Raw genomic sequence first — 27,837 nt, forward strand, 5'->3', positions numbered from 1 at the left:
TTATACTGGGTTGCCTATTGTCCTGGTTTCAGCTGGGACAGAGCTAATTTTCTTCTTAGTAGCTGGCACAGTGCTGTGTTTTGGATTTAGGATGAGAATAATGTTGGTAACACACTGATGTTTTGGTTCTTGCTGAGCAGTGCTTACACTGGTCAAGGACTTTTCAGCTTCCCCTGCTCTGCCCGGTGCACAAGCAGCTGGGGGGGGGGGCACAGCCAGGGCAGCTGGCCCAGACTGGCCCAAGGGCTGTTCCATGCCATATGGCGTCATGCCCAGTACAGAAACTGGGGGAAGAAGAAGGAAGGGGGGGACGCTCAGAGTGATGGCGTTTGTCTTCCCAAGTCACCATTACCCGCGATGGAGCCCTGCTCTCCTGGGGCTGGCTGAGCACCTGCCTGCCCATGGGAAGCAGGGAATGAATTTCTTGCTTTGCTTTGCTTGCGTGCGTGGCTTTTGCTTTCCCTATTAAACTGTCTTTATCCCAGCCCATGAGTTTTCTCACTTTTACCCTTCCGATTCTCTTCCCCCATCCCACCGGGGGGGAGCGAGCGAGCGGCTGCGTGGGGCTCAGCTGCCGGCTGGGGTTAAACCAGGACACCTATTCACACCCAGCGGTAGGTGCAAACAGACAGCGCAAGTAAGACTTTTTACCTGGTGACATTGCAGAGGCTTTGTTAAGCTGCGGATGCTGGGGGCATCTTATCGATCTGAGTGTCTGAAGGGAGGGTGTGAAGACGACGGGGCTGGGCTCCTTTCAGGGATGCCTGTTGACAGGACAAGAGGGAACGGGCACAAACTGAAGCACAAGAGGCTCCGTTTGAACATGAGGAAACAGTTTTTTACTGAGGGTGAATGAGTCTCCATTCTTGGGGATATTCAAAAGCTGTCTGGACATGGTCCTGGGCAGCCGGCTCTGGGTGGCCCTTGCTTGAGCAGGGGGTTGGACCAGATGACTTCCAGAGCTCCCTTCCAACCTCAACCATTCTCTGGTCCTGTAATCAGCCTGTTGGAGTGCTTCCATCTGACAGGCTTCAAAGTGTACCTACCCGGGTGGAAGTGGACGGAGAGGTAAGTGATGTGAGATCTAGAAGAAGAAAACAGAAAGTGATCTAAGGGGAAGAAGTCTTAAGCTATGAGGAAGATTGCCAGGGTGCCTGAAAGAAATGTAATTTGAGGTTCATAAGGCTTTTGATGTTACCTTGTAGCTCTTAAAGAGACAGCGCTTGTCCTCATAGGAAGCTTGCAGTTCCCCCCGCACGGAGAACCGGGCATCACAACGTGGGTTCAACATCCAGAGGAGCGCTTCATCTGTGACTTCGAAGTGATGGGCAATTGACGGTAAGCTGCTGACGGAACCCCTCCTTTCCTCTGCTGCCCGTAACGCGGGGGAGAACACCAATGCAGGGCGGAATTGGAGGATGTCTTCTGTTAGGAGGACAGAGTTAAACTTGCTGCAAGGCTAAGGGACCCCGCTTCACGGATGTGCCTTGTGTCTGTCAGACAGAGCCTCCCCTTGCTGGGAACCGGGAACGGGCCGGCTAAAACACCTCCCACGTGTGCGATGTGGCGGTTCACTGCCCTTGCAGCACGCAGGGGCTCCGGTGCCGGACTGGCAGCAGAGGAGTTTACATCGGTGTTCAGTTTTATTGTACTGCAGAACTCGGGGGGGATGGAGAGGAGAGAGGGACACTCTGTCTTTAGAGTAAGTGCTGGAGCTCCCTGCAGAGTTCACAATCTTGTTAGAAGGAACATGACCTGCGTCGCATTTTAACAGTAGGAGAGTCTGCTTCCCCCTCCCCCCTTCCCAGTATGCAGCCGCCCCCAGTTACAAACATGGCAATTTAAAAACATGTAAAAATCATAAATGAGACAGCAGCTGCGTACAGCTTCAGCAAAATGCTAAATTGCTGCATCACTGTGGACTCTAAATGACAATAAACCTTCCACCTCTCGTAAATTAAGCAGACTTTGAAAAAAATGATATCTACAACTGCAACTTTTTATGGATGTTTGGTAACTTTAATCATTTTGCAAAATGTGATTCCTGGTCATAAATTCTCTCCCAAGTACAGATTTAGGGAGAGCTAAAGCACTGCAGTGAGTTGATAGGTAAGTTTTAATCTGACAGTGCCAAAAAGTCTATTAGATTTATCCTGAGGCAGTGGCTGCCCGGTAATTACAACAGGGCAGGCTTAACAGAGGTTTTGAATACCAGGAAGGTGACTGAAAGGGTGTGTCACAGGTTCGGGAGATGAACTTGGAAATACTCCTTACCTGATTTAAAAAAGTGATTCCCGAACCCACCTACTTTTTAAAAACTAGTTCGGTGAAAGGCAGGCCTGTCGGGAGAGCTGTGACCTTCCAGCATAAGCTCTGGTTATAAAGATCTTGTAACCGTTCAAGACAAGTAACGTATCTCCTTTCTTGCTTTTGTTTTTAATACAAAAATGACATTCCTGTATCCATATGGCTGTGATTTTCCACTGTGCAGTAGTACACGTTTTTTTTTCCTAGTGTTGGTCATTCAGGGATCTCAAAACGCTTTACAAATTCAACGTTGTCAGTTGCTAGTTTAATTATTCCTGTTACACGGGTGGGCTGTTTGAGACAGACAGTACTTTGCCCATTAGTGTAGCAAACTCAGGAATGAAACCTGGCTTTTCTATCTCTTTTCCCTTTGTGCAAACCATAGACTAATCGTTCACTCCAAACATGGAATGCATGCACACTTAGTATACGTAATGGGAAACAGAATAAGGATTCGGCAGTAAGTGCAAAACCTGCTGTTTGGTGCGGTGCTCCTTTGTGAAGTTGTTGATTAGCTGTGGATTAATTCAGAACGAATAATATCGACAGAAATGTATGAACAAGAATGAAAGGGGGAAAAGATTGGTCCCCATTCCTGAATAGGAGCTGGTGTCCCCGGTCAGTGTCTGTACGGAGCGGTGCCCGATTGCCGGGGTGGGCCCAGGTACGCGAGCGGAGCCAGCTGCTCTACAGTCAGCTCTGCCTTCTGCGTGCTCTGTGTGAGCTCTGCTCGGGGCTTACTCGCAGGATAACGGGGAAAAACGACCCAATTCCTGAAGGATGCTTTGAATGCTGTTTGTCAGTCTTGCACACTTGGAAATGAATGGTCTTGCCATGGAAAAAAACGTGAAGGAGAAGCAAACCCAAAGCCTCCTGATATGAGCCATTTTGAAAAGCTTTAGCAGAAGTCCTTTGTTTTGAAAATGTCCGACAGATAAACTACGTCGAGTCACGTTTTACCTCTTCTGGACACTGGGCAGCCATAATGACGTTGACGGCAGGTATTTAAATTCTTACTGTACTGTAAAGAGGTAAGTAAAATCCCTCCTGAAATGAAGTGAGAACTGCAAACTTTGTAATTTGGCCCTGAGTCCTCATGCACAGGACTAGGACGTGACTACCCGGCCACCACGTGCCAAGGGCTGGAGCGGGGTTGCTGAACTGCGCTGGACCGCTCACGCCAAATCAATTAGAGATGGCATTTGTGATTAATTTCCTTGTTGGAAATCTGATTGCACTTGTTACTGCTCATCCTCTGCAACTGTATTATGAAGAAATTATTATTTTCAGTACGTGAAATGGTTTCTTTCAGTAACTAAGTTTGGTTTTCTGTTTCTTTGGGGTTTTTTTTGCAAAGCCATGTATTCAGTGGTATCACAGGGTGGCCTGGCTAACCATGCCTCCTCTCTCTAACTACTAAGTCTGTCGTGTATCCTTTAGTAAATAAATTTTACATGAACTGAAAGGCAGCAGACCGTTCATTTAACAAGAAAAGCTTGAGTAGTCAATATTACAGATGAGAAATGCAAATGAACTAACAAGGCTATTGGAACATTGACTTTTCACAGTTACAAAATTTTACTTTCTGTATTTTAGATTTTTTTTTTTTTTAAATTAACTATTACCTCATTGCGTTTTTTTTATTAAAGCACTTAGGAACGTTTTCATATTGCATTTTCATAGTAGGGGGTTAATAGCACCACTGAATCCAATTCATTGTCAGTACCGCATACTCACCCGGGGAGAGGAGTCTCTTAGTAAGACTACATGCCGAGGGAGCTTCGTAGAGCTTCTTCCAGCATCGCTTCTATATTTAGACTAAGACGTTTTTGTTTAGTTTTATCGCTGTGCGGGTACGGCTCACGTTAATATCAAGTTACGTGTGCATATGGGTAGGAGAGCATACGCTCAGTACTGGCTTTCTGTTCAGCTCCAGAGGCAAAGCTACATGTCTGAGCACTTACAGAAAAGGAGACCATAGCTCCTAAAGTCACCTGGGGGAGACGATGTTTGCAGTTATATACAGCATCATTTGGCTCAGGAGCAATTCTACCTTCAAGTGACAATTTGAGGTGACATTTCCAATGCTGTGGAAGAAAAATCGCTTTCCTGGATAAAAAAGGAAAGAAATTTTTTTTAGGAAAAAAAAAAAAAAGATATAAATGCATAATATCAGCATTAGTCAAATGAAATGAACACTTCCAATATTTTTTAAAGCTTGCTCATATGAATCAACCATTTCTGAAATTCTGGTTTATCAGGTAAGAATATTGTAGTTATATATTGGCAAATTGTCTGATGGCCATTCTGATATCTTATTACTCTATGCACTAGGGTAGCATTTTTAGGATAAAGTTAGCCTTGGTGAAATACATCATGGTTCACTTCAACTGTCTGATAAAAGGCCTTGCCCCCAACAACATATGACTATTTAAATTACTGATAATTATTTATAGTGTATTTTTATTAACACTGACTTACAGCATGGTCAAGTAGCAGATAAAGCTCATTATGCTCCAAGGTTGACCATGCGTCTCGAGCAGCGTTACTGCTGCTGAATGGAAGGTAACTTCCCCGTTTTCATCCTGCGCTGGTTTCTGTGAGAGGGAATCTGGAAGAAGGTCACTGAAATGAGGCACTTGTTGACTTAAATATTTTAAAGAGTGATTCTAATACCTGGGTGCAAGTTAAACTAAAAGTTACCCTTTGTTATAGAAACATTTCTTGAAGTGTAGCATCTCAGCACATGGTTGGGGACAACTTAAAAAACCAAACAATCTGTATCTTGCCGTTGAAGTCCCAAGTGATGGCTCCTACAAGCCTCTCACCTGCGAGACTCTTCCACAGCCTCAAGATTTTCATTAAATTTAACCTAGGTTATCCTGGTTCCATTTTATCTCTTTGTGCACGGTGTGAAATGCATTTCTTCCTCCTTGGTAATCTCTACTTGCCACTTTTTTTACGAGCTCTTTAACCCCTTCCTGACCAAGGGAAGAGTGCTATTCAACATTTGGCATCATTTTTTGCAGTTGTCCTTTCAGCTTCTTGTTGTTTTTCTGTTGATCCGCTTTGAATTCCCTTTAGGTTGTTGTCGGTTCTGTAGTGAATATCGGTGATGCAGTCTATATAAATACCTGGATAGATGGGTGTATTGCTAAGGCAACATATTACACGCAGCCTAATGCAGTATTCCATATGAGCTCACAAGAAATCCCTATAAGGCCGGATTTAAATCTCTCTGGTCTGTAACAGAAGGTGATGCTTCTGCATATGTTGACAAGATTTCATTAGCCTTTTCTGTAGCCGTATCTTCTCGCAAACCCCTATCTAATCTTCGGTTTGCTGTCTCTGCGAGATCTCTTTCAGCACTGCAGCTTCCTTGGATCTCCTCTCTCTCTCTCACTGAGTGTCTGCATTGTGGATTATTTTCCCTGGAGGTATTAGTGTATATTTTTCCATATATGAAGATAATAAATGGCAGAACTGGAGATGAAAAGAAAAACAATTACTTGAGAGCAGAAATAGAAAGAGATACAAAGAAAAGACTGACAGGGAGATAAGAAAAATCAAGGAAGAAGAATATGGAAAAATGAAAAAGGAGTTAAATAATCAGAATAAATTAATTAATCAAAGTGCAGATCATGTGGACTAGAATAGCAAAGCAGCAATGCAGAGAGATAAAGGAGACAGGGATACGGATAATGAAGGATAAGTTGAAGTGTAGTATTTATTTTCAAAATAATGCATTTGAAAGTGCTATTTGACTTGTTAGACCTGACTTCTGGCAAGGCTGTCACACTCTGGGCACTATAAAGCTCGTGACAAGGGGTTATGAGAAACATCAAATTTTTCCCTTAACAAAAGCAGTGATTCTTACCATGATCCTGTTCTTGTTTGCAGTGCAGACCTCCCCGATTTTCACAGTGGTGACTCATGGTTTTTATCCCTGTATCACAGATATGAAAATGTGATTTAGAAAGGCTAAGCGAATTGGCAAAGGTTATAGAAGTCGTCATTGCGAAGAAACACACATTTCTAAGTCTCAGGGTCACCCCACTGTCCCCAGGTTTCTGCAATGCTGTGGTTAGAGACAAGGAATTCTTGTCAATTCTCACACCTTCTCTCCATGTTATGGGTGCTCTTTTATCATAGGGGTTAATTATGATTTGCTGACCTCTTCTTTCACCATCTTGTCTCAGATATTGGATCATACAATGCCCATATCATCCAGCCAAAGTCATTGCCTAAATTAAAGATAGTTGCTAGAAAAGCGTTGGATTTGCTTTTCTCCTGGTGTGACACTGTGAGCTCCCGGCGTGCAAACGGCCCGCTTTCTGTAGCGAGGAGGGGGTTCGCAGACCACCGTTTGGAAACCCCTGCCCTCAGTGCTACAGTTAGGGGGAAAGGGAGCCTGGGGCCATCCCTAACTCGTCCCCAGAAAAGCCTGTAAGTCCGGGAGGGGAATGACACTCGGCAAATGACGGTGGTTGGGAAGAAGTGCAGGGAGGACTTCGTTCCATAACCAAGTTGCCTACGTTCAAAGAGCTAATGTACCAGATATTCCTGCTCAAGGCATTCTCAGTGTTGCCAGGGGCTTAATATGATTTGCATAGTGTGTATGGGTATTCCTGGGGGAGAATGACAGAGATCATTAAATGAAAACAAATAATAAATAAGCTCCTTACAGCCCCCACAGGTACATAAATATGACTGTACGTGGGGCACACAGGCAAAGATAAATGGCTCCGTGTATATGGGGTGAGGAGTCCATAAAGCAGAGAGGCTGCATTTTCCCCTTTCTGTCCGCAGACAACGCGTTCGCTCGCTGCTAAGGAGGGTCAAGCGACTGTCACAGACTTTGCACTGAGGAGATGTAACCTGTGTCACAGCTGCCAGCCGTTCTGGCTTGAAAAGGTCAGCTCCCCAGACACAGGTGGGAATGTCACGAGGCAAGTGCAGGAGGGCCTCTGGAGCGCAGCGGGAGCAGCATCTAACCCCGCCGAACCATCCGGCCGCCACGGGGCTGCGGAAGAGGCATCTGAGAACAAGCAGACTCGTGTCCGTAGTGGAGCTGCACTTCTTTCCTTCATTAGAAGATTTTTAGGATCCCAGTCAGTAATGTTACGTTGCACAGGAAGATCACGGATAGTAGGAGATTTCATGGCTGTCGGTGTTGTGACTCGGTTACTTATTCCACATTATCGGCTGCTGTGGTTCAAATCAGAGTAAAGCTTAGGAAATTCTTTAACTGTGACCTTTCCCGTGACTCAGATCACAAAGATTTTCTGTCAGTTTGGTCTAGGCGAGATTTGAAATTATGTCTTAGAAGTGAAAGACACAGTGAATGAATCAAGCAGATTAAGCTAAATTATTGGCGCCAGACTTGTAGTACTCTGTTTCCTACAGCAGATCACAAATAAATGTAAAAGGCTGATTTGTCGTATCCCATGAAACAGTTAAGTATTTCTTTAATTATAAGCATTATAAATCAGCACCCAGTTTCAGGCTGTTACATTACATGGCAGGTCATCTCGTACCTCACAGGAATTCAAGCCAACTCCACATCAGCTCGGTATCAGCATAATGCAAGTTCTCTGTTTTCTTTATTGTTTAGTTGCATAAATATCTAAAAAATAATGTTCGAAGAGGAGGAGAACATTTTTGTTGCTTTCCAAAGAGAAAGGATAAAGTTTATTCTTACTGTCTTTTTTAAAAGGCTGATAAATTGGACAGGAAACAGAGGGAAATCCGCAATGTCAGAGAAAGTTTAAAAGATATTAAGCTTACTGATTACAAAATCTAATTGTGATGCCAAGTATGAATGGAGATTAGAATGCATCTTTTCAGCGCGCGGCATTATGACACGATACCTCTTGGGGATCTATTTCTATCCTCTCAGGCTGTCTATTCCAAGTAAATGTGAATGAGTCATTCATATAATAGTTTAAAACGTAGCTTCACGCTGTCTTCTACAGCCTTTAGGAGGTATTAATTTCTATTTTTTAATATATCTGAACCTGCAACAAAGATGGCGATGCAACGAGGAAAATAAGTCAGATAAACCCCGTAGTGCAGAGGCGGAGAGGGGTGCTGCTTCTGGGTGCAGCGGGGCTCAGCACCTGTGGGACCTCCGCTGGGACGGAGGGCGTTCGTGGCTCCGACGCTGTGTCAGAGCTGTGGCCTCTTGGGAGTTCTCAGGTGTCACGGCAGGATCAGACTCGATAGTCACGTCTGAAGATCCTCAAACAGTAACAGCTGAAATTGTCAGTAACTTCTCTAGCTGTGGGTTAAATTTTTCCCTTATGCTTCTAATTTCAGCCTGCAACGTGGGTTTTTTGGGGACTGTAAGTGATTTATTACTATGGCCATATGACAGTATCCTGAAAGTCGCTCCCCCTTTTTTCTGACTCTGCTTCCTCATTTGAAAGTTCCTTTTGGGAATGCACATGGGTACCCATCACCTCATCAGCTGGGTGGTGCCTGTGCGTGGAGTATCTGAATTGCCAAGCTAAAACATGTCTGAAAATTCATTTAACAATAGGGGAGAATTTTTAGAATTTCTTATATGTCTGGAGAGGGAAGAAGTAATCACTACAGAGCTAATTTAATCTACAGAACTCATCTTTGAGCCAAACTTCCCCGATTCCAGTGCCTACGGTGAGGCAGTTGGACATGGCCGTCACTACCTCCAAATGCTCTGAAGCAACTGCAATTTTCTCTGCTCTCGCTGGAAGCCACAGCTCCTCAGAACCACAGCAAAATATTTTGGTGTCCAAGTAAATGAGTGGTGTTTGGCTGGCTCAGCTCAGACCTTCATACTTCCATGATGCCCTACAGGTAGCTTGATTTGGGGGGGGATTTTTTTGGTCCTAAAGTGCTGCAAATCTGACATCTAAAAAGTGGACATTTAAGAAAGAACAAAAATGATCGGAGGGCTGGAACACCTCTGCTGTGAGGACAGGCTGAGAGAGTTGAGGTTGTTCAGCCTGGAGAAGGGAAGGCTGCGGGGAGACCTTACTGCAGCCTTTCAGTGCTTAAAGGGGGCCTATGAGAAAGATGGGGACAGACTTTTTAGTTAGTATTGCCTGTTGCAATAGGACAAAGGACAATGGTTTTAAACGAAAAGAGGGAAGATTCAGGCTAGATATAAGGAAGAAATTTTTTACAATGAGGGTGGTGAAACACTGGAGCAGGTTGCCCAGAGAGGTGGTAGATGCCCCATCCCTGGAAACGTTCAAGGTGAGGTTGGCTGGGGCTCTGAGCAACCTGATCGAGTTGAAGATGTCCCTGCTCGCTGCAGAGATACTTTCCAAAAGAGCTTGAAATAAAGCTGGAGGCTGCTAAATGACAGGTGGAAGACACAACATTCCCCAGGCTGGGGCTTGTTCCTCTATGATGAACTGAACTCCTTGAAGAACTCTGTGACATGTTTTGATTTCTTTCACATTTCTGATTATGAAGGCTTGAAGAGTTGAGGCCATTCAAAGAGTTGAGGAAAGCTGTGAATGAAAGTTCATTTGAGCAGAGGATGCCCTGCCAGTGGGAACCAAGCATTAAGTACAGTTGTCTGCAGTGCTTAATTGCCCCTGCAACTTTTTTTGTCTATCTTCTCATTTTTCCTAGGTTGGCATTTTTGTGGATGAATACCACTGGGAGTTAAGGACTTGCTGTGACTCTCACTCTACTTATAGGACTTCTGCCTGCAGCAGTCACATAGTTGAAAAATATAGATCCGTGTGACTGCTAAGAGACCACTGAGAAGCCAAGTAAGTAGGACTCATGGCCATTTTGCAATTCCACCTCATTAGACATGTTTTGGGGCTTATGATTGTGCTGTGAGGATAAATAAGTATAAATATTATATTTGCCTCCAGGTTATCTTTAAAAATGTATTTCTCTGTCTCCCTCCCCCTCTTTTTTCTTTTTTTTTTCGCCTCCAATTTTCAGTGTAGTCTGTCAACTGCTGGTAGGTGAGTTATCAACCCTGTGGACTCTCAGTATGGTGGCCCAGCGTAAGGTATTACATTGTAAAGGGTTGCCTTCTGCTGCCAATTACCCGAGGTTCTAGAAAGCAAAATGTGCAGCAGTGTGATTAAGTCCATGCGCAAGTAAAAATTCACATAACCTCAAAACTACTATTAGAAACTATTGCCAAAAAAATTTTGACTTGTCCTCAATGCTACATTTTCAAAATATAAAAAAAGTGGCAATAGCTGTCTTTTTTACCATTTGAATAACTCTTGTGAATTACCTTTGAGATATAGAGGAGCAAGACACTATGGAAAAACTTGGGTAAATGCATACCTAAATCGATATTGTTACCCAGATGTTGGTCTTTCTTAAACGCACAAAGTGCAAATTCTCTTTGTTGAACACACCGATCCAGTTCGCTACCTGGTATCGCAGGTTCGCAGACCTGTGTATCTCCAGTGGAGCCCATGGAATTAGGCCAATTTGCACCAAACGGCGACCTATCCCTCTGTTCTCTTTTATCTCATTCAAAGTCCGTGTGTTTTCAAAAACGAATGGGCCAGTTCCTGAAGGAAGGGAATTGCACCAGGTTGCTGGAGGTCGGGAAGTATCTAGGAGAAGCAACGTTTCTGTGGTTATTGCCGTCTTTCTTGTGCGTGTGCTGTTAGTCTCTGTTGGACACGTAATCAGGAGTTGTATGCAGCTGTAGTTTGCCTTGGCATGTTCACTTTTAAATATTTCCTGATTTTGCTGTTACAGCTACTGGCACTGGTAGTAGGACAGACCCCTTTTGAACGATTCTCCAGTCTACTTCATTAGTTTTAGTCTCTGTATTTCATATTTTCACAGATTTTAAGAGCTCCTCTCCAAGATATCACTAAGATGTCATCGCCAACAGCTGTTATTTACGTACGTACAAAGGGACTGCATTAATCAGTGCACGTGGTACAGCGGTGTAGAGTGTGGTCTGAGGAGCTAAGCAGAGGGAAATCCGCATCCTGATTTATCTGACTTGGTACGATAGAAAGCACGGCATCGTGCAGGTAAAGCACGTATTTTTTCTGTCCCCAATTTACAGGGGCAACATAAATGCTGAAGATGCCACTAAACTGCATCTGCGTACAGTATTGCTCCAAAGCTGCTGCTGCCGTGCCGGCGAATGGGCTGGGCGCCAGGCCGGCCCGACCCTCCGCGGTGGTGACGGCCCTTGCACTGCTGAGATGCCAGCGGGCCAAAGGGTGTCAGCTACCGCGGGGGGACTTCAGCTGATGTGCGGGGAGATGTGGCAGTCCTTGGTTTTCAGTTTCCTAAAGGTATTCCTGCTCTTTTTTTCCTTCCAAGCCAGTGCCGTGTCCTTATAGCAGCGTGAAGATTTCAAATTCACTGTAGTTAATGCAGATTTGGTCTAGTGTAAATGTTACCACAGTCAGCTCCAGCGGTTCCTATTCCCATTTCTGCCCATCCGGGAGTTCGGAAGAGTCATTTGACTGCCTTGCTTCAATTTAGCTTTATCTAAAATGGCATTTTAAATGATGATCTACCTTTCAGTATACAGCCCTCTTAATGACTCTGTCATGAATGGTGCCGGAGGAATTTATAGACCCTCAGTGTAACAGATGCTGTCTGTGTATGGAAAAGCCTGAAACGAGTGAGTTGGTCTTTCGAGGCAGCCGCTACATGATGCAACAAGAGCAGGTCCTTTAAAGGAGAAAGCAACGCTAGGGTTTGTATAACTTACCTGCTTATTTTGGCTCACTGATGTCTGTAGGAGATGACGCCAGGAAATATTGTTGCCTTTACATATTCGAGTTTTAAGAGGATGTTCAGTGTTTGGGGCTCAGGTAGTTCTAGAATGTGGGTGTGAATTACCACGAGGTGGCAGTCTGCAAGGCCCAAAGCATACCTCGATCGTACCACCGTCCTTTCCGTTTGTTACCAGACGAGGTAACAGTTGGACTAGGTGATCATTGTAGGTCCTTTCCAACTGGAACGATTCTATTCTATATTTTCCAGTAAACGTAGATGTTAAAAGGTCATGCACAGATCCTGAAGGATTTCTGTTTTTACAAAGGATACTTTGTACTGTTATGCACATCAGTATCTGCTCAGGTCAATATATGAAGCAAGTTTGCATACTGCTCGTGAGAAGGACTGCGATGCTTTACTTAAGGATCAGAAAAGGGTTTTAGAAACAGTGACCATGCTGTTCTCCATTTCTTCCTATTTTAACCCTCCACATGCTGAAGTACAAATAGCACTGTGCAAAGAGACTGTGCTGTCCTAAAAGGGAATGTTTGAGAAATATAGGGCATTCCCCGTCCGTGTGTGTACAGACATGCTGAGCAGAGGACAGCCAGCAGAAAGAAACTATGCTCGTGTTTGTTTCCAAAACATTTTCACTGGGACCATTAAAAGAGCCTTCACCAATATCTGGGAAAACGGTATGCATCTCCAGTGAGGGACAGTTAGTGGGTAACCAGGAACCATGAACACCAAATGATGACCAGCTTTGCCCATACGAGGTGCTTTTTGTTTTCCTTCTTCATAAGTGTTTATTCTTTTGAATAGTTCTACAATGACAGTAGGAAAAAATGCATCAAAAGCAGTGGCTTAATCTACATATAACACAGTCATAGACAGTGTGAGTTCATAAATACTCTCCAAGGTTAGTCAAAACACAGTATGCTGGGAAGAAATCATTATTGCTGCAAAACTTGTTCAAAACAATTCTTTATGGCAAGAATTCTGAGTCTGCGTGTTCAACGAGTAAGTAAAGCTCTAACAGTGAACAGAGCTGAAAAGAATCCTGTAGGTCTTCATGAACAGATACTATCCAGAAGGCTTCACATGTCTCTCTTTTCAGTAGCATACAAAGTCTCTATACATAATGTCCACAGAAAGGACACTGGATATAACCCCTGGTGAGGAATAAGTTACGTTCAGCAGCAGTGCTCTTTAGCTGGAAGCCACATACAGATGAGGTTCATGCTTGGTCCTGTGGGAGGAGTATAATCATATTCTATCTCTGGTCAAACTCGGCATTGGCCTTCTAATCACAGAAAGCTTCCTCACGATTTTAGCAATGCTTTTGACTCGGTGAGGGACCCTCAAGGTAAATAAAACTGAGACGCAGCTTGTAGCATTTCTGCAGTGTGCTTTCACATGTGGTATAGACTTTAACTGTAGTATCCTGTGGTTGGTTGGGTTGGGGTTTTTTCTGTTTGTTTCTGTTCCAAGGTCTAGTTCAGGTTTTAAAACCTCGAGAAGAATTAGTGTCTTTTTAGGTCCTCGTAGTGAAATAGGTAACGTCAGGCTGTTTGGATAATGGAAGTGACAGTGTTTTGGGGAGCTTTGTGGCATTGCACTGTAATACATTTGCATTTATCATCTCATATTATTTCAAATTATTGTCTTTAGGAAGCCAGAGAACCTGCCCTAGGAGGTGATTTGACTGAGTGCTGGTGTGTTGCCTATAAATCTTGCAAAGAGGCTATTTGTGTGTGGTGGCTCTTCAGTTCATGCTGTTGAAGAGAGACAATCTCCTTTAAGTAGCTGAGTGTTGCCTTAGTTGTGAAAAGCTCTTTCATACCGGGTACCATATTTAGCAAAACTGAGCAAAATTCCGCTCAGCTGCATATATTTTTCTTCAGACCTATGCATAATTTTTCAAATAGTTTCTTCCCCTACATTCAAGGGCCCTCGCCACTTTTCCATTGTACCCTTCTCCTTGGCCCCAAAACTCTTCTGGTTTATTTGTCGTTCATCCCCCTCTCTGCCAAATCCTGCCGTAAGGCTGCAGAGCGGAGTTCTGAGCAGTGCGGATGCTGGCTAGGCTAGTGTTTTGACTACAAGCCGTGGAAGAAGCAGCTCCGTACTAGGAGCAAGTAGTGAAGGATACTGAAAGATTCAGTGAAAATGTATTAAACTAGTAGTAGCTGATTCTAAGCCCTACCCATTCCCTAAGAAACAAATTGCATTCCCCCAAACTTCATGCCTTCTCACTGCTGCAGATAAAAGCATGAACTGGTTTCTTTTAACTTCCTGAACAAGCACAGAAGGAGAATTCCGCAAACAATTAAAATTGCAGAATTCTTGTTTGCTCAAGATCAGATTTATTCAAAAGGGTGCCTGCTCACTGGGGACGGGAAGAAGTTGGTTTTGAGATGCATTTTGAACAAGGTAAGCATTTTTTTCAGATTATTCCCAGCATAATATGCCAAGGGGAATACACTGCATTTGTTATTTCCTTTAAAGAAAAAATAAAAAATCAATGAACTGAAACATTCCCTCTAGACCTATAATATTTATTTCAATGTTCTGTCAATAAATATAACAAGGTTAGTTTTCTATCAGATTAGCTGGAAGAATCATTTGAGAGAAGTTCTATTTGGCAAGCTCGATTGCAAAAAGCAATCAATAAGAAAAAATTCCCTTGTTGTTATCGAAAGAAACATGGAACTCTGAGGAGTTGTCCCAGAACAAGTATTTATGTCTCTGCCCCAGAATTCTTTTGCTGGCATCTGAGGGCCCATTTGCTAGCCTTTCTTCTCTCTTGCTTCCAAATGCCAAAGGAGGGGAAAGGAAAGCACGCGGGAAGTCTGAGACGATGTTTGAGTACTCACGTAGCGTTCTGAATACTGCAGTTCTGTCCCGTGTTAATAGGAAATCCCTGGTGGCGTCTGCTGTGCATTAACCCAACCATAACCCGCTGCGTTTCAGAACCTCCTGTGTCAAATCTTGACAATGGCACTTCTCGATTTCAGCGGGCCGCTCAAAGACAGTTTTAGAAAAGTAATGCAAAACTCATCGTGCAGTTTCACCGTTTATTTGTAACATTGGAGCAGAGAGCCAGGCTCCCCTGTCCTGCAAGAATAATCCTTCCTTAACATTACCGACTCCTGTTGAATATGCCAGAGGCACCGTTCTCCCCGAGTTCTGTGCCGCCAGCTCGCCTCTGCTGTTATCAAGGATGAGACAGCGCAGAGGTATGACAGCACAGCGTACACTTGAAAGTCCTCTCCTGACTCCCGTGCAGCTGTATTATCCATTTGGCCCAGAAATGGTGGGATTTGTCATCAGTTGGCATGCAGGACCGGAGAAAGTAAAGCCAGAATGAAAACAAACACAAAATATTTTAAAATGAAAATGAGAAATGAAACTGTGAGGATTCTACATCCAATCGTCATATTGTAACACACTCTAATCCTACATCCTGTGTTTCTTAGTGCATTTTCAGCTCAAAATATTTTGGGGGACAAAGAAAGATCCATGTAAGATAATTTCCCAGATAAGGATAATCTCTCAGTTATTACCACTGATTTCTGTGTATTCTGCAATACCTGTTGTAAGTTATCGTTACAGGTATAACTGCAAGCTGTATGTTTCCAACCTCGCCCCTTTATATTTTACAATCCAGCTTTTGACAGGAGGCTGCCTTCCGTAGAGTTTCTTTTTACAGCACTCTGAGGAATACGAGGAAGGTACCTGGCTTCTTGCAGGTGGAAGTAGTGGCATTAAAGCCCCATAAACGTGTGGAAAAAAACCACCAAAAAACCCTTAGAAATTATGAAATATTTTGTCAACCAGGTTGAGACTACCCTACTGCACACAGTGGGGGTGGCTAAAAGGAAACCATTTCTGCAATAGAATAATGATGCCCCGTGAAACAAAAAGAGGAAAAAAAAACCCAAAATGACTACCACTGAGCTTAACATTTCATTAACTGGTGTCACAGTTCTGCAGTCTCCTGACTTGACATCAGTGCATTTCTGCGTACTTCAGCCTTTTTTCCAGTCATACCAGATGCTTGTTTTAAGCTGATTTCTTGATTTCTACTGCAAAATCACAGTACGTGCACTTAGATGTGGGATGCTGCAGTATTAAAGCATTTTAAAAAGTAGTGGTACTAGTACTGAAGTGGTCACCAGCCTGTTAATCTGTGTGCAATGGAGAGCAAACTAAATCCAGTTGGTATCTTCTTTCTGCATTGAAGTAGCATGGCTGAGCCTAATTGCCTCGTAGTTTTGCACGAGCACTGTGTTATCTGTAGGTGCGTGCATTCTAATTGCTGGTGCCACTGTGCAAACTGTGTGCGTGTGTAGTGTGTACGAGAGGATGAGCCGAAACTGCGCTCTGCAGATGGACTGACGATGCCACGGCAAATAAGATTTGAGTTAGAGGAGCCCTTACCAGATCATTTGAGAGCCAGTTCTAATCAATTAAATTCTTTCAGACTTTGTTTTTTAATTTTCCAAAGGAAATCTTTATAACTTTGTAAGGCAAAAAAACCCAGCGAAAATAGAAGTTGTGTTACCACAGTCAAAATAAAGCACTTGAAAGCAATTTCTTTGAGGTGGCATTGTGCATCAGGCATGAGGGAAACACGAACCCCTTCCTTCGTTCAGCTCGATCAACGCAATGCATTGACAAGGGCCCACTCTTGTGGGAGCAGTTGGCCAAAATTGCTTTTATAATATATTCTGGAACAGCGAGTAGGGAGGTACTGGAAGCAGCCCAAAGGGGCCAGGGAGCGATATAAAGGCTGAATGTAAAATAAATTTCTGTGATTATATATGGTCACTGAAGTGGAGCTGAAAAAAAAAGAGGGTAGAGCTAGTAAAGAAAAAGCTAATAAAGATAAAACCAGTTCTCCAATAATACCAGTTTTCCCTTCAGAATATAGTCAAAGGTTTTGGGGCGAATCCTCTTAATATAGCTGCGTTAACATTAATGGAAGGTCTCGGGTGTTTTTTGCTAGAGAGTTGTTGGATGTAAACCATCATTTTATTGCTTAAAATGCCAGACAACTTGAGACCTGCACAAATTACAAGTAGCTGTTGTGATTGGGTTTTTTCGGATTGCTACTGGTATTTAGAAAGAAGAGAGAGAAGGAAGAAGATCCAAAAATACATGGGTTTGGTCATTGCAGAACTTTGGTCTAAATGTTTCTCCTAATCTCTCCATAGTCGTGAGGCATCACAGTTGCCTATGGGTTTTTCTGAAATACAGTTTTTTACCTGTTGGTTGCCCTTCCAGGACAGTACTGTGATAGGACAGGGAACAGAGGGCACGAGCTAACTTTTGTTTATGGAGGTTGTGAATCTGCCTACATTTCTTACGTTTTGTGACCTTTAGAACCTAGTTTGGAAGTTTATTGAGCTGAGACAAGCAGATGAGGCTCTCCCGGCATCAGCTAGGACATCATCTGATGAAGCCTCACGTGATAAGTTGCACTGGGAGCCATTTCATGTTGATATAAGAAAGAGTTTTTTTACAGTGAGAACAATTAATCACTGGAACAACCTCCCGAGGGACGTGGTGGAGTCCCCGTCACTGGAGGTTTTCAAGGTGCGATTGGACAGGGTGCTAGATAATCCTTCCTTTCCCACGAAAGATTGGACCAGGTGATCTTTGAAGGTCTCTTCCAACTTGAGCTGTTCTATGATTCTGCAATTTTCTCAACAATTTAGTCTTCTGTGTCTGTAGATGTTTTATAGATGCTGACATCCAGAGCTACTGCTGTCTTTCGTCAGTGGCCACTTGCCGCTTGAGATGATGTGCAGAATTGGCTGGTAAAAGGAAGCCAACATTCGCCCTTTCTTTTCAGTTTGCCATTTAGAGCAGTAAAAGATCTTTACAATATATGCATACAGGCTAATGATAGGCAAATTGCCTTTTCTGTTCTGATCTGACAGTTGAATTGGTTTTTCCAAAAGTAGTGATAACACTCTTTAAAATTTCTTGTCCGCTAACCCGAGAATATGATTCACAGTGGCAGAAAAAAGAGAAACAATTTTCATAAGGTCGTGATCTTGTGGCCTGCGGAGAGCTAAGAGGTCATAGCCCACACAAACTGACTTGACTTGACAATTCAGGGGGAGGCAGTGTAGAGAAATCACAGCGGGGGAAAAATATCCTTTAACTCTCCATTTTAGGTTAACCTTAGTGTTTGACAAAGACCACCGATGAAATAGCGTGATAGTGAATATTTGACATTGTTCTCCATTATTCCTCTATAGGCAGTTAAAATTTTGAAATTAAATAATTAAGCCTCTTTTATCAGTGCCGAGTTATAGTTTCTATGTATGCACAATCAGTTACGCGTTCAGGGAGGGAGTGGAAATAGAGCTTAAAAACAGTAGAAACAAAACTCTCTTAAAATCATGGATTGGCCTTTCCTATGTTAGCGTTTTCCAGCACGTTAGAGATTGCAATCATGATATTTCTAGGTTGCTTGTGAGTCAAGTCAGAGGATCTTCCTTTATGCCTCCAAGTGCAGTGTGAATGATGAGCTGACATCATCTTTGAATATTCTACTAGTATGTTAATTAAATTGTAACTTTGGTTTAACTGAATACTTAAACTTGTAATTTTCTTAGAAGCTGGTATTCCAACAACTGCAGATATATCTAGCAGAAATGTGTTAACTCTGTATTTGCCGATACCATTAAAGATAATAAGAAACAAATCTATGCAGATGTCCTGTGCTACAGTGGATAAGTGATTTTCCACTGTAACAAAAGGTAAAAGCCTATTCACTGAAGTGCAGCTGGAAATTATTTCTAATTGGTATGAAAGAATCCTTAAATCTGTATACTGCTTTTAACATTTTGGGCTTAAATTACAGTTAATAGTTCCCATAAAAGAGGCAATAGAAGAAATACTAAAATTCAGAATCCTCGAACACTAAATGCTGTCTAGATTTCCAGTCATAGCATCATCTCTAATGGTTTTACTGTCAAAAATAAAACAACCAGGAAGTTGTTCACACCAACACAAGATGATGAAGTTTTTCCTAAATATCCCTAGCATTCCCCAGGGGAGTGCTCTCCAGGTTTTGGTGTGAAGCGGTGGGCTTAATTTCAGGGTAGGCAGGTGTGAGCCCGCAGCAGCGGGGGCACCTCCCCGTCCTCCCTGCCGATGCTCTCCAGGGCTTGCTGGAAGGGTGGGTCTGGTGCTGCTCTGTGTCATGGTCCGCGGCTGTGCAGGCAAGGGGCATTGCCAGGTAGGCTGCTACCAGGTGTGTTGTACCCAGGTGTGTTGTACCAAGTGTGAGAACGGCTCTTGGCTCTGCCCCGTTTTGTTCTCTCTGTCTGTTCAGTCCGACTGGGCTTCCTCTTTCACAAATGTTTTGCATGCTGCTTGTATGTTTTGCCAAGATGGGGGAAGTTTTCGAGTTAGGTAAACATTCATTCAGCAGTCAGAAATGGATCGATATGCAGAGTCATATTCTTCAAATTCCTTTCTCCTAATCTTTTTTGCATGAAACGTGGTAACAGGAACATGACTGCTCATTGCCCCAGGCAGCGAGTCATGCTAGTTTCTTGAATTAATACTCGATTGTTGCATAGAAAAGTATACAGGCTTAGGGTTCAAGTAACAGCATGATTATCTCTTTGAGATAGTTGGACCTACCACTACCATTAACTAATCATCTCCTCTACCAGTGTTGTAAGGAGGAGGGTCAGGTGGTAGCTGGATTCATAAATGCCAAAAGACTGGTTGTGTTTGAAGATGTGGACAGAGGCAGACATGTAAGGAGGATGGAAGTCTTGGCTCACCCGTCTGAGCTGGAGTCAAGTTAGGTTTCTTTTTCGAGACTAAGCATGTTTTTCAGAAAAGGGGTGGAACGCTTGTGGGAGCTTTCTTGATGTGTTAAGCCATGTGGTTGGCTTACGTCTTTCGTGAACGGTTGCAAGGTCTCCTCCCCTGTCCATGAGAAGACCTGCCACGCTCCCCTTTCGTGGCGAGCACAGCGCAGCTCAGACCGGTGAGCCAAGTGCCCTCAGACCGGTGCTCTCTGTCCCCTTCAGCCAGGGCCATGCCATCGGGCGAGGGGAGGAGGTTCATTCAGTGAAGCAAACATGCCCAAGCCTGCGCAGGCTAGGAGCTGTTGCGGTGTGGAACCCCGGAGCAGGCTGGCAGTGCCATGACACTGGGACAAAGTGCCAGCAACGCCGTTCTGCGGGACTGATGTCTGAAGCTTGGCTTTCGCATCTACAGTTAGACAGACACGCAAGCGTGACCCCTGGAAGCTCGCTGTTCTTAGAAAGATTGCTACAGTCTCGGACACCTAGCGTAATCTAACTTTACACTCTAGAAACTACCCTCCACCCGTCCCCACGGCTTGGCACCGCTCGCGGTGTGCCTTAACAGGTCAAAGAGTGTCGCCAGCGATGGGTCTCAAAAAGGTTCCCCGTTCCTGGAGCATTATCAGGGTCCCAAAGGTATCTGCAGTGTGTGTTTCATTGCTTTATTTTTAGGTTGTTGGAGCTAACGGAGCCATTATGTGTGAAACAAACTGGCAACAAACTAGCACACGCCTTGGGCAACAAGCAGTTCCTGGGTTTTTTAATATCATTCATCTCCGGAGTGTCTGTCAGTGATGCATGATGTGACAGAAGACTCATCCTTCGATACCAACTTCTTAGCACAGAATGAAGTAGCAAGAGCAGAAAATGCCCCTCCCTTGAACTTCCACAAAGCATGGCTACTTCGGCTTGCCTGTGACAGTTTGCGGCACGGTGCTTGGCTTGGCCTGGGTCTGAGATGCTGCTGTCCCACGTGGGAAGCGAGAAGCACGTGTCTGTGGAGAGAGGACGGACCCAATATTGTTATTCCGTGTTTGCCTCTTTGTCTTCTATTTTTCCAGTTGAATATTAATGAGCAGTGGTACCTATCAGCACTTTAATTACAGGTGAGATACTCAGGGTTACTGTTGTTGCTCCCCTGTGGTTTTAGCTGTACGGTCAGGTTTCTCTCTAGATCGTTAAATTCTCATTTTCATTAATGCTTTATTTCAGCACAACCTATTCCTTACAACTTAAAGATCTATCTGGTTACCCTAATTGAAAGGATGAGTGGCTAGGGGAGGGCGGTAAAATACAGCATCAGTTATACTTTAGCAAATCCATGGGTTGCGTTAATTATCAAATCATAGGGTCTTCCCGGCACTTGGCTCCAGCTCATCCCTTCACAAATGTGAATAGGACCGTCAGGACAGGCTCTTCCCATCTACTTCGTTTTACAGAGGCATCAGCCGAAAATATCAAGTTGGGCAACGAGATACAGAAAAAGAATGAATGACACTGATGGAAATACAATGAAACTTAGAAATTTCTAAAGGAATATTCACTCACAAGCTATACAGACATCCACATGCTTAAAAGCTTTAAGACCTGCAGCAATCAAAACGTACTTTTCTGTGCGGATTTCTGAACAATTTTATAGCGTTTTTGCACAAGCTCTAATTTTCTGTGGTTGCTTCTGCTTTCCATTCAGTATCATCTAGTCGCTGTGAAATAGATTGAAGAGAGATGAACATTTCATCAAAAATTAACAAACAATTTAGCATTTGGGATTTCTGTACAAAAGTACATACTGAGGATTTGGCTAGTGGTTTCCTGTCTTACTGTTAAAAATGGTTTGCTTTGGTAAAGGACGCTCTCAAGTGATGCTCACTGGCACTGATAGTTTCTGCAAAAACAAAATATCTGCATGTGAAACTTAACTTTCTGTGTGGGAGACTCAGGATTGAAGGCACAACTGGAATCCCCAAGGAAGAAGACGCTCTCTGAAATAAAGCCCTGTTTTATAAGGCTGTCCTGTAGTATCAGCGTTCTGCCCGGCTGAATCCGAATGCTCTGAATCCGAACGATCCGTGTCTCAGTGGCCTTTCAGCTGCACGTATATGCTTGAAGTGGCCAAGAAGTTCGGTACTGCTCTGAAGAGCACAGGTCTCCAACAGGGTTTTCAGACTGCAGGAACCCGTTTGTTTGCTGTTCAGAGCAACGAGGCGCATAGCTGACCCGCCTTCCTCTGCTGGCCGTGGCCGCCTGGGAGGCTGTGGTTTTGCACTCAGCTGCTGCAGTCGATACACAAAATGTTTAGCTGTATATATGATCGGAGGGCTGGAACAGCTCTGCTGTGAGGACAGGCTGAGAGAGCTGGGGGTGTTCAGCCTGGAGAAGGGAAGGCTGCGGGGAGACCTTATTGCTGCCTTGCAGTGCTTAAAGGGGGCCTACAAGAAAGATGGGGACAGACTTTTTAGCAAGGCCCGCTGCGACAGGACAAGGGACAATGGTTTTAAACTAAAGGAGGGGAGATTTAGACTAGATAGAAGGACAAAATTTTTCACGATGAGGGTGATGAAACACTGGAAGGGGTTGCCCAGAGAGGCTGTAGCTGCCCCATCCTTGAAAACATCCAAGGCCAGGCTGGACGGGGCTCAGAGCAACCTGAGTTGAAGATGTCCCTGCCCATTGCAGGGGGATGGACGGGATGGCCTTCAAAGGCCCCTTCCATCCCAAACAGTTCTATGATTCTATGATATTCCCCAGAGTATCTATAGCTAGAGGTTATATATGCACATTCAGTACACATACATGGTAGTAATGTTTTAAAGGGATATAAAACATTAGATATTAGGGAGAAAATAGAGAGGAAAACAGAAAAAATAATTATGCCACTAGAAAAATCAACACGTGGTACGCCCATCCTGAACGCTGTATTTAGTCTCAAAAAGAATATGAAGAAAACCAGGAAAGATTCAGAGAGATCTGACGTAGGTGATCGGAGATGCAGACTGCCTTCGTGCAGGATGGCAACAGAGCAAGAATTGCTTGCAAAAGAGGAGAGAGGCAATGCTAGAGACTGTCAAAACTCAGGCGTGATGTTGTGACTAGTGAAATGTTATTCACTGCTTCTTGGGATATTAGAACTAGAGGCACCTAATTATATTTTCATCCATAAGTGGTGGTTTGGGTTTTTTGAATTCATTGTGAATTAATTGGATATCAGAGACAGCAGAAGTGTGAACAGGATCGAAACAGGATTGAAACAGACTCATGAAGTACAGGTCCTTTCGCAGGTATTGGCATGTTCGTACGCTACCTCTGACTCTGAAAGTCCCTTTGCAATATCGATGGCCAGAAGTTAAGACAGGATGCCACGGGGGACTCGTGCCACGAAGGCCTTGTCTTTGATTCTGCGCCAGGGACCTGTGGGAGCAGCTGCCCGCGCCAGGACGCAGTCCAGGTGGGCCTGCAGCCTGACACACAACTGCCGTTCTTGTTTTCTTACGTTTAAGAGTCTTTCCTCTATTCATCCTGGAGCTGTATGTGTGTAGGCAGAAACAAAAGGATTCTTTTTGACAAATTTTCTATTTCAGAGAAGATTTCCAGCTGACTCTTTCCAGCATTTGTCTCTATCACCTCCCTAGCTCTGTTTACCTGTAGTTTTGTGTTAATTGCTACCTTGCTCCTTTATGTAGCAAGGGGAATATAAAATTACGACATATCCATAACCATTAGCAAATGAAGGTCAGCTGCTAGGTTTCAGAGGAACCTGTGGATCCATACCCTTGTGTAGCGATAGGCAACGTACCAAACTCGCCAGCTGCCAGCATTTGCCAAGTGAGTTTTTGTCTACGCATCTTCCCAAAGAACATGTGCCCAGTGATGGAACGGCTGACGCCGCTCCGTCTCCCTCCTCGGACATCCAGCTCTTGCAGTGTTTCTTTGCATGCACTGCGATTTCCCCCGGTGATTCTCCCGCTCCCTCTCCCAACGGCTGCTGCTGCTGTGGTTTCTCCGGTGGCTTGCTCGTGCCGGGGCATAAGCCCCTCACCGCCACCGCCGCAGGCAGCCGACTTGGGGTGAAACTGGCTCCCTGCTTTAGGCTGCTGGAGAGAAGGATAAAAGCTGCTGCCTGTGTGTCTCTGGCAGAGCACCAGTAGGCCTATTTTGTGATTTACATAAAGCTGGTATTTGCAGTGTTTTGCCAGCCCAGCAAAATTGCCTGTGGACTTTGCGCCTTTTTTTTTTCCCCAGAATTCCATACAAAAAGGTGATCAGCATTAGACATCATTATCTTGCCGTAAAGCAAACAATCCGTCGTATTGCACAGCAAGCCTGGAAGAAACCAATGGTAATCCATTTGCTGTGAGATTTTCCTCTTTAGCCTAAAGACTCTTTATATTAAGAAGTAATTCTAAGTGGAATCCTTTGTATTTAAGAATTCTGTGATTCTTGAGTTCTTTTTTCATAAGCATGAGCTCATGTGTACATGCAATGTGAGCCTGCTCTGTTGTTTGTGCTCATAGAGCTAGTTTTAAGCAAATGCATCTTTTATTCACATAAGTCAATAATAAAGGGTGGCCGCCGCATAGAAAGCGAATCTCAGAACTCCAGTAAGAAGAAAACTTCCCATAATTCCCGAGCCGTATTTTTGTGGCTTTAAAAGCCTGCTGTTGAATCTGCACTTGGAACGGGGTAGCTGAATCTTATTTATAGCTCTGTTCCGTCTGGTTCATTTCCTCTTGCTTCCCTCCAGAATGATCTGAATGAAAATGACACTATTGACTACGTGGGTAACAATAAAAGAGCTTATAGAAATAAGATTTTTATAGTTTCAAGACTAAGGGAATCAAAAGCCTAAGAGTTACGATCTTAGAGACCAGGAGAAGGATCAGGCTGTGCTAGTCGAAGAGGTCCCACTGGTGGATCTTCGGGGGCTTGGGGGTTTTGGGGGATTTAAGCACAACTTCACAAACTACAAATTCACATAAATGACGTGAACATTGAGAAAGACTTATGTGGGCGTGGAAACTCCATGTCATAACTATAATTCTTGGTTTCATTTGCAGCCAAATAGCAAGACAGAATTAATTTCTACAATGTACACTTTTAAAAATTAATACTATTTTAAAGTATTCTTCATTTTTGGGGGTTGACCAGTGTTTTCCAAATGAGCAAATAAACCACAGAGCACTCAAACATAAATCTGCACAAAGCCAGCAAAAGTCACTAGCCGTAATACATCTGAAGAGGGGATGCACTGCAGGCTGCAGACGGCCAGAAATACAAAAGCAGAAAAATGAAAACTTACACGTATTTCCCAAAAGCGCTGCTGTAGAGGGTTGTGTTCTGGAAAGCACTATAACTTGCAAGCTAAATCAGGCCAATTTTTCTTTCTTTTAATTCCCTCAGAAGCCAGATTATGCTACGTTTTGTCTATAAACAAAGAAAACATGGTGCCTCCCTCAGCAAGCTTACTGTGTGTTAAAAATGAATGATCAAGACGGCAGCTAAGCTGGCATGAAGGTGTGCTGGAGCGGAGCCAGCTCGTCCTCCGGGAGAGCCCTCCGCAGCCAGAGCTCCCTGCAGAACGGGTGCTGAGCAGTTTGTCGTGAAAGCACGTGCAATTGGGAATTGCTCGTCCAGCGCTCCTGCTGCGAGCGTTGCTCTTCTTGTTCCGTAGTCCTGCCTGGTGCCTCCACACCAAGAAATTGGCACTGATGGCAGAGCGAGTCCTGCACTTGGAGCTCTTCAGGTTAGCGTCCTGAATACCCCGTTTCAACTTTAAAGGCATTTACTGTTGTAAGGGGGATTCTCTTTGTACGGATGGATGTTTTCTGGCCTAGACACCACTGACAAATGGTGACGGATAGAAAGACTTATATTAGAAGTAAGCAAACACTATGACATCTTCAGGGTAATTTGAAGTTAAAATAGTCAGACCATGTGTAATAACTTACAGGTAAAATTATACACAACTATATTATGAGCAAGATTACGTTCAGTATTAATCACACAGAGTAAGTACGTATAGCTATCTTGTTGCTCCTGCCCTGGCGTTTAATGACATTTTGATGTACATAACCTATGAACAACAAATGCGCAAAAGAAAATCATCAATATATAGAAGAGGAATTATAGTGATGCGTACGTGGCAAATAAAGAAGGGAACTTGAATTCTCAGAGAATGCAACTATGTGGGTAAAATATTGACAAATAACGTGAAAATTTCAGCTCGGTTACTTTTAATTAGGAAAAGTTTTACAGATGCTAGGGAGTTCTGTCAGACAGGCTTAATTTGTGACAGTGCCCGTGAGACAAGGATGAAGAGAAATGAAAGCTGTGAGGTCTGAGAGTGCTTTTCTCGCTGCTTGTCTGTGCAACACCTTGACCTTACAGCTTTAAGTCATCCACTCTGTATTTACTGAAATGAAATGTAAATGGCTTAAATTTAGCTGAATGCTTCGCTACTTTATACTGGTGTAAAGTTAATGAAACTAAAAATGAAACTGGAAATGTGAGTCAGTAGCCCAGGCTGGCCTGCCTTGGCGTGGGGTGCCAAGCGTAGGACTGAAACGAGCACCACTGAAGAAGGCCGGTCCTGGGATCTCGGCATTCACGCTGACTGAAGCCTGAGTTTCTGGATCTTGATTACACCCAGCAGGGTATCCTTCTTAGTGATGAGAGAAAAAAAAATCTAAAGCCTGTCTCTTCAATATACTGCTACTGCTGTGAAGGTGGAGGGAAAGCCGGGTTTGTACATATTTTTCTTCTTTGTGCAAGAAAACTTCGCCTTCTGCCACCTTTCTATTTGTGCATTTCCATTCAGCCGTTTGGAACGAAGATTTGTATTCTTTAAGATGCCTTACAGATCGTTTCTTTACTGTTAACTAATAATTGGTTTTACTTGAAAGTACCTAGCTGGCGTGTGGTTAGTCCCCACTGAGAAAGAGCCACTTTGCTAAACACGGACCAATTAATTGAGCAACGAGTTATCAGACAATAGGAGATGTTCCATCTTTACATGCATCTGTGTAAGCAACGTAGTGCAGCAATATTAGATGGCACGTTGCTAAAATAAATTATTGTCTCTAAGGGACTGTACAGTCAGATAAACTTGGTGTTGCATTTATTTCAGTTTGAAGACATTTACTTTTTTGTTTTCAGGGTTTTTTTTTAAGAAACAAAAATTAAATGCCATTTACATTCCTGTGTGAATTTCTTGAATTTTATGTGTTTGTCAGAGGAAGATTTTGACTGTTGTCGTACTTTGCTCAAATACTAACTGGAAGTTTCAGCGTGTAAGTCAAGAGACAGAAAAGATCCATTCAGTATTTCAGCTTATTCCCCAGGGACCAGCTCAGGGTCATTCTTCGCAGTATTGCTCTGTGTAGAGCTTTGTCCTGTGTGGTTTGCTGTGTCTCTTGAGTTAGAGCTCCTGCCTTGTATCCTCACATCGTGACATGGAAAAGTTAACCATGTGAATCTCTCATAATTCTTGCTCTTGCACAGTAGCTCAGAACACGAGTGGATGTGTACATATGGTTGAATTTAGCAGCAATAAATGAGGCTGGGATCGCAGCATTCAGACTGACTTAAGTTGCAGGTTTATGGATCTTGATTACAACCAGCAGGGAATCCTTCAGTGATGAAAGACAAAATATTCAACAGCCTGTCTCTCCAGTGTGTCTGTTGAACACACTTTTCTGATTTCGAATTAGACGGGTGCAAGTTCTGGGAGGCTGTAAAGATGCCAGAGTCTTAGAGAAGTGAAAAGGGAAAAGTAGGGCTCACAGTACTGCGACTACAGCCTTGCTGACGGCCTCTTTCCTTCCCCTTGCTTTGCGTCCTGTGCAAATTGGTGCTGGTGTTGTGCTACCGATAAGGTCATGAACACTGTGCGAGGTCTGTCTTCGTGCTGACACTGTGTTACCGGCATGGTTTTATTCTTGTCAGGGTATCTGAGTTTCAGAGAACAGGAGTG

At 43.7% G+C, this 27,837-nt stretch overlaps 1 protein-coding gene and 1 long non-coding RNA gene across 6 annotated transcripts in view; both read left to right on the plus strand.

Annotated features, from left to right (window-relative positions):
- The window catches only part of LOC148055370 (uncharacterized), a 243,809-nt gene that overhangs the window by 212,082 nt on the left and 3,890 nt on the right, over positions 1 to 27,837 (plus strand). The gene's annotated exons all lie outside the window — the stretch shown is intronic.
- Positions 1,218 to 11,585, plus strand: LOC148055371 (uncharacterized). Of its 2 annotated transcripts, XR_015705480.1 has the most exons (5): positions 1,265 to 1,338; positions 8,923 to 9,144; positions 9,931 to 10,073; positions 11,128 to 11,187; positions 11,357 to 11,585. It is a non-coding gene; the product is annotated as an uncharacterized LOC148055371 (long non-coding RNA). The 2 variants fall into 2 exon arrangements; XR_015705481.1 differs by lacking the exon at positions 8,923 to 9,144 and having other exon boundaries at positions 1,218 to 1,338.

The sequence above is a fragment of the Nipponia nippon genome, unplaced genomic scaffold (assembly GCF_047370975.1).
Source record: "Nipponia nippon isolate SJK-2023a ecotype South Korea unplaced genomic scaffold, ASM4737097v1 scaffold_23, whole genome shotgun sequence".
Classification (NCBI taxonomy): domain Eukaryota; kingdom Metazoa; phylum Chordata; class Aves; order Pelecaniformes; family Threskiornithidae; genus Nipponia; species Nipponia nippon.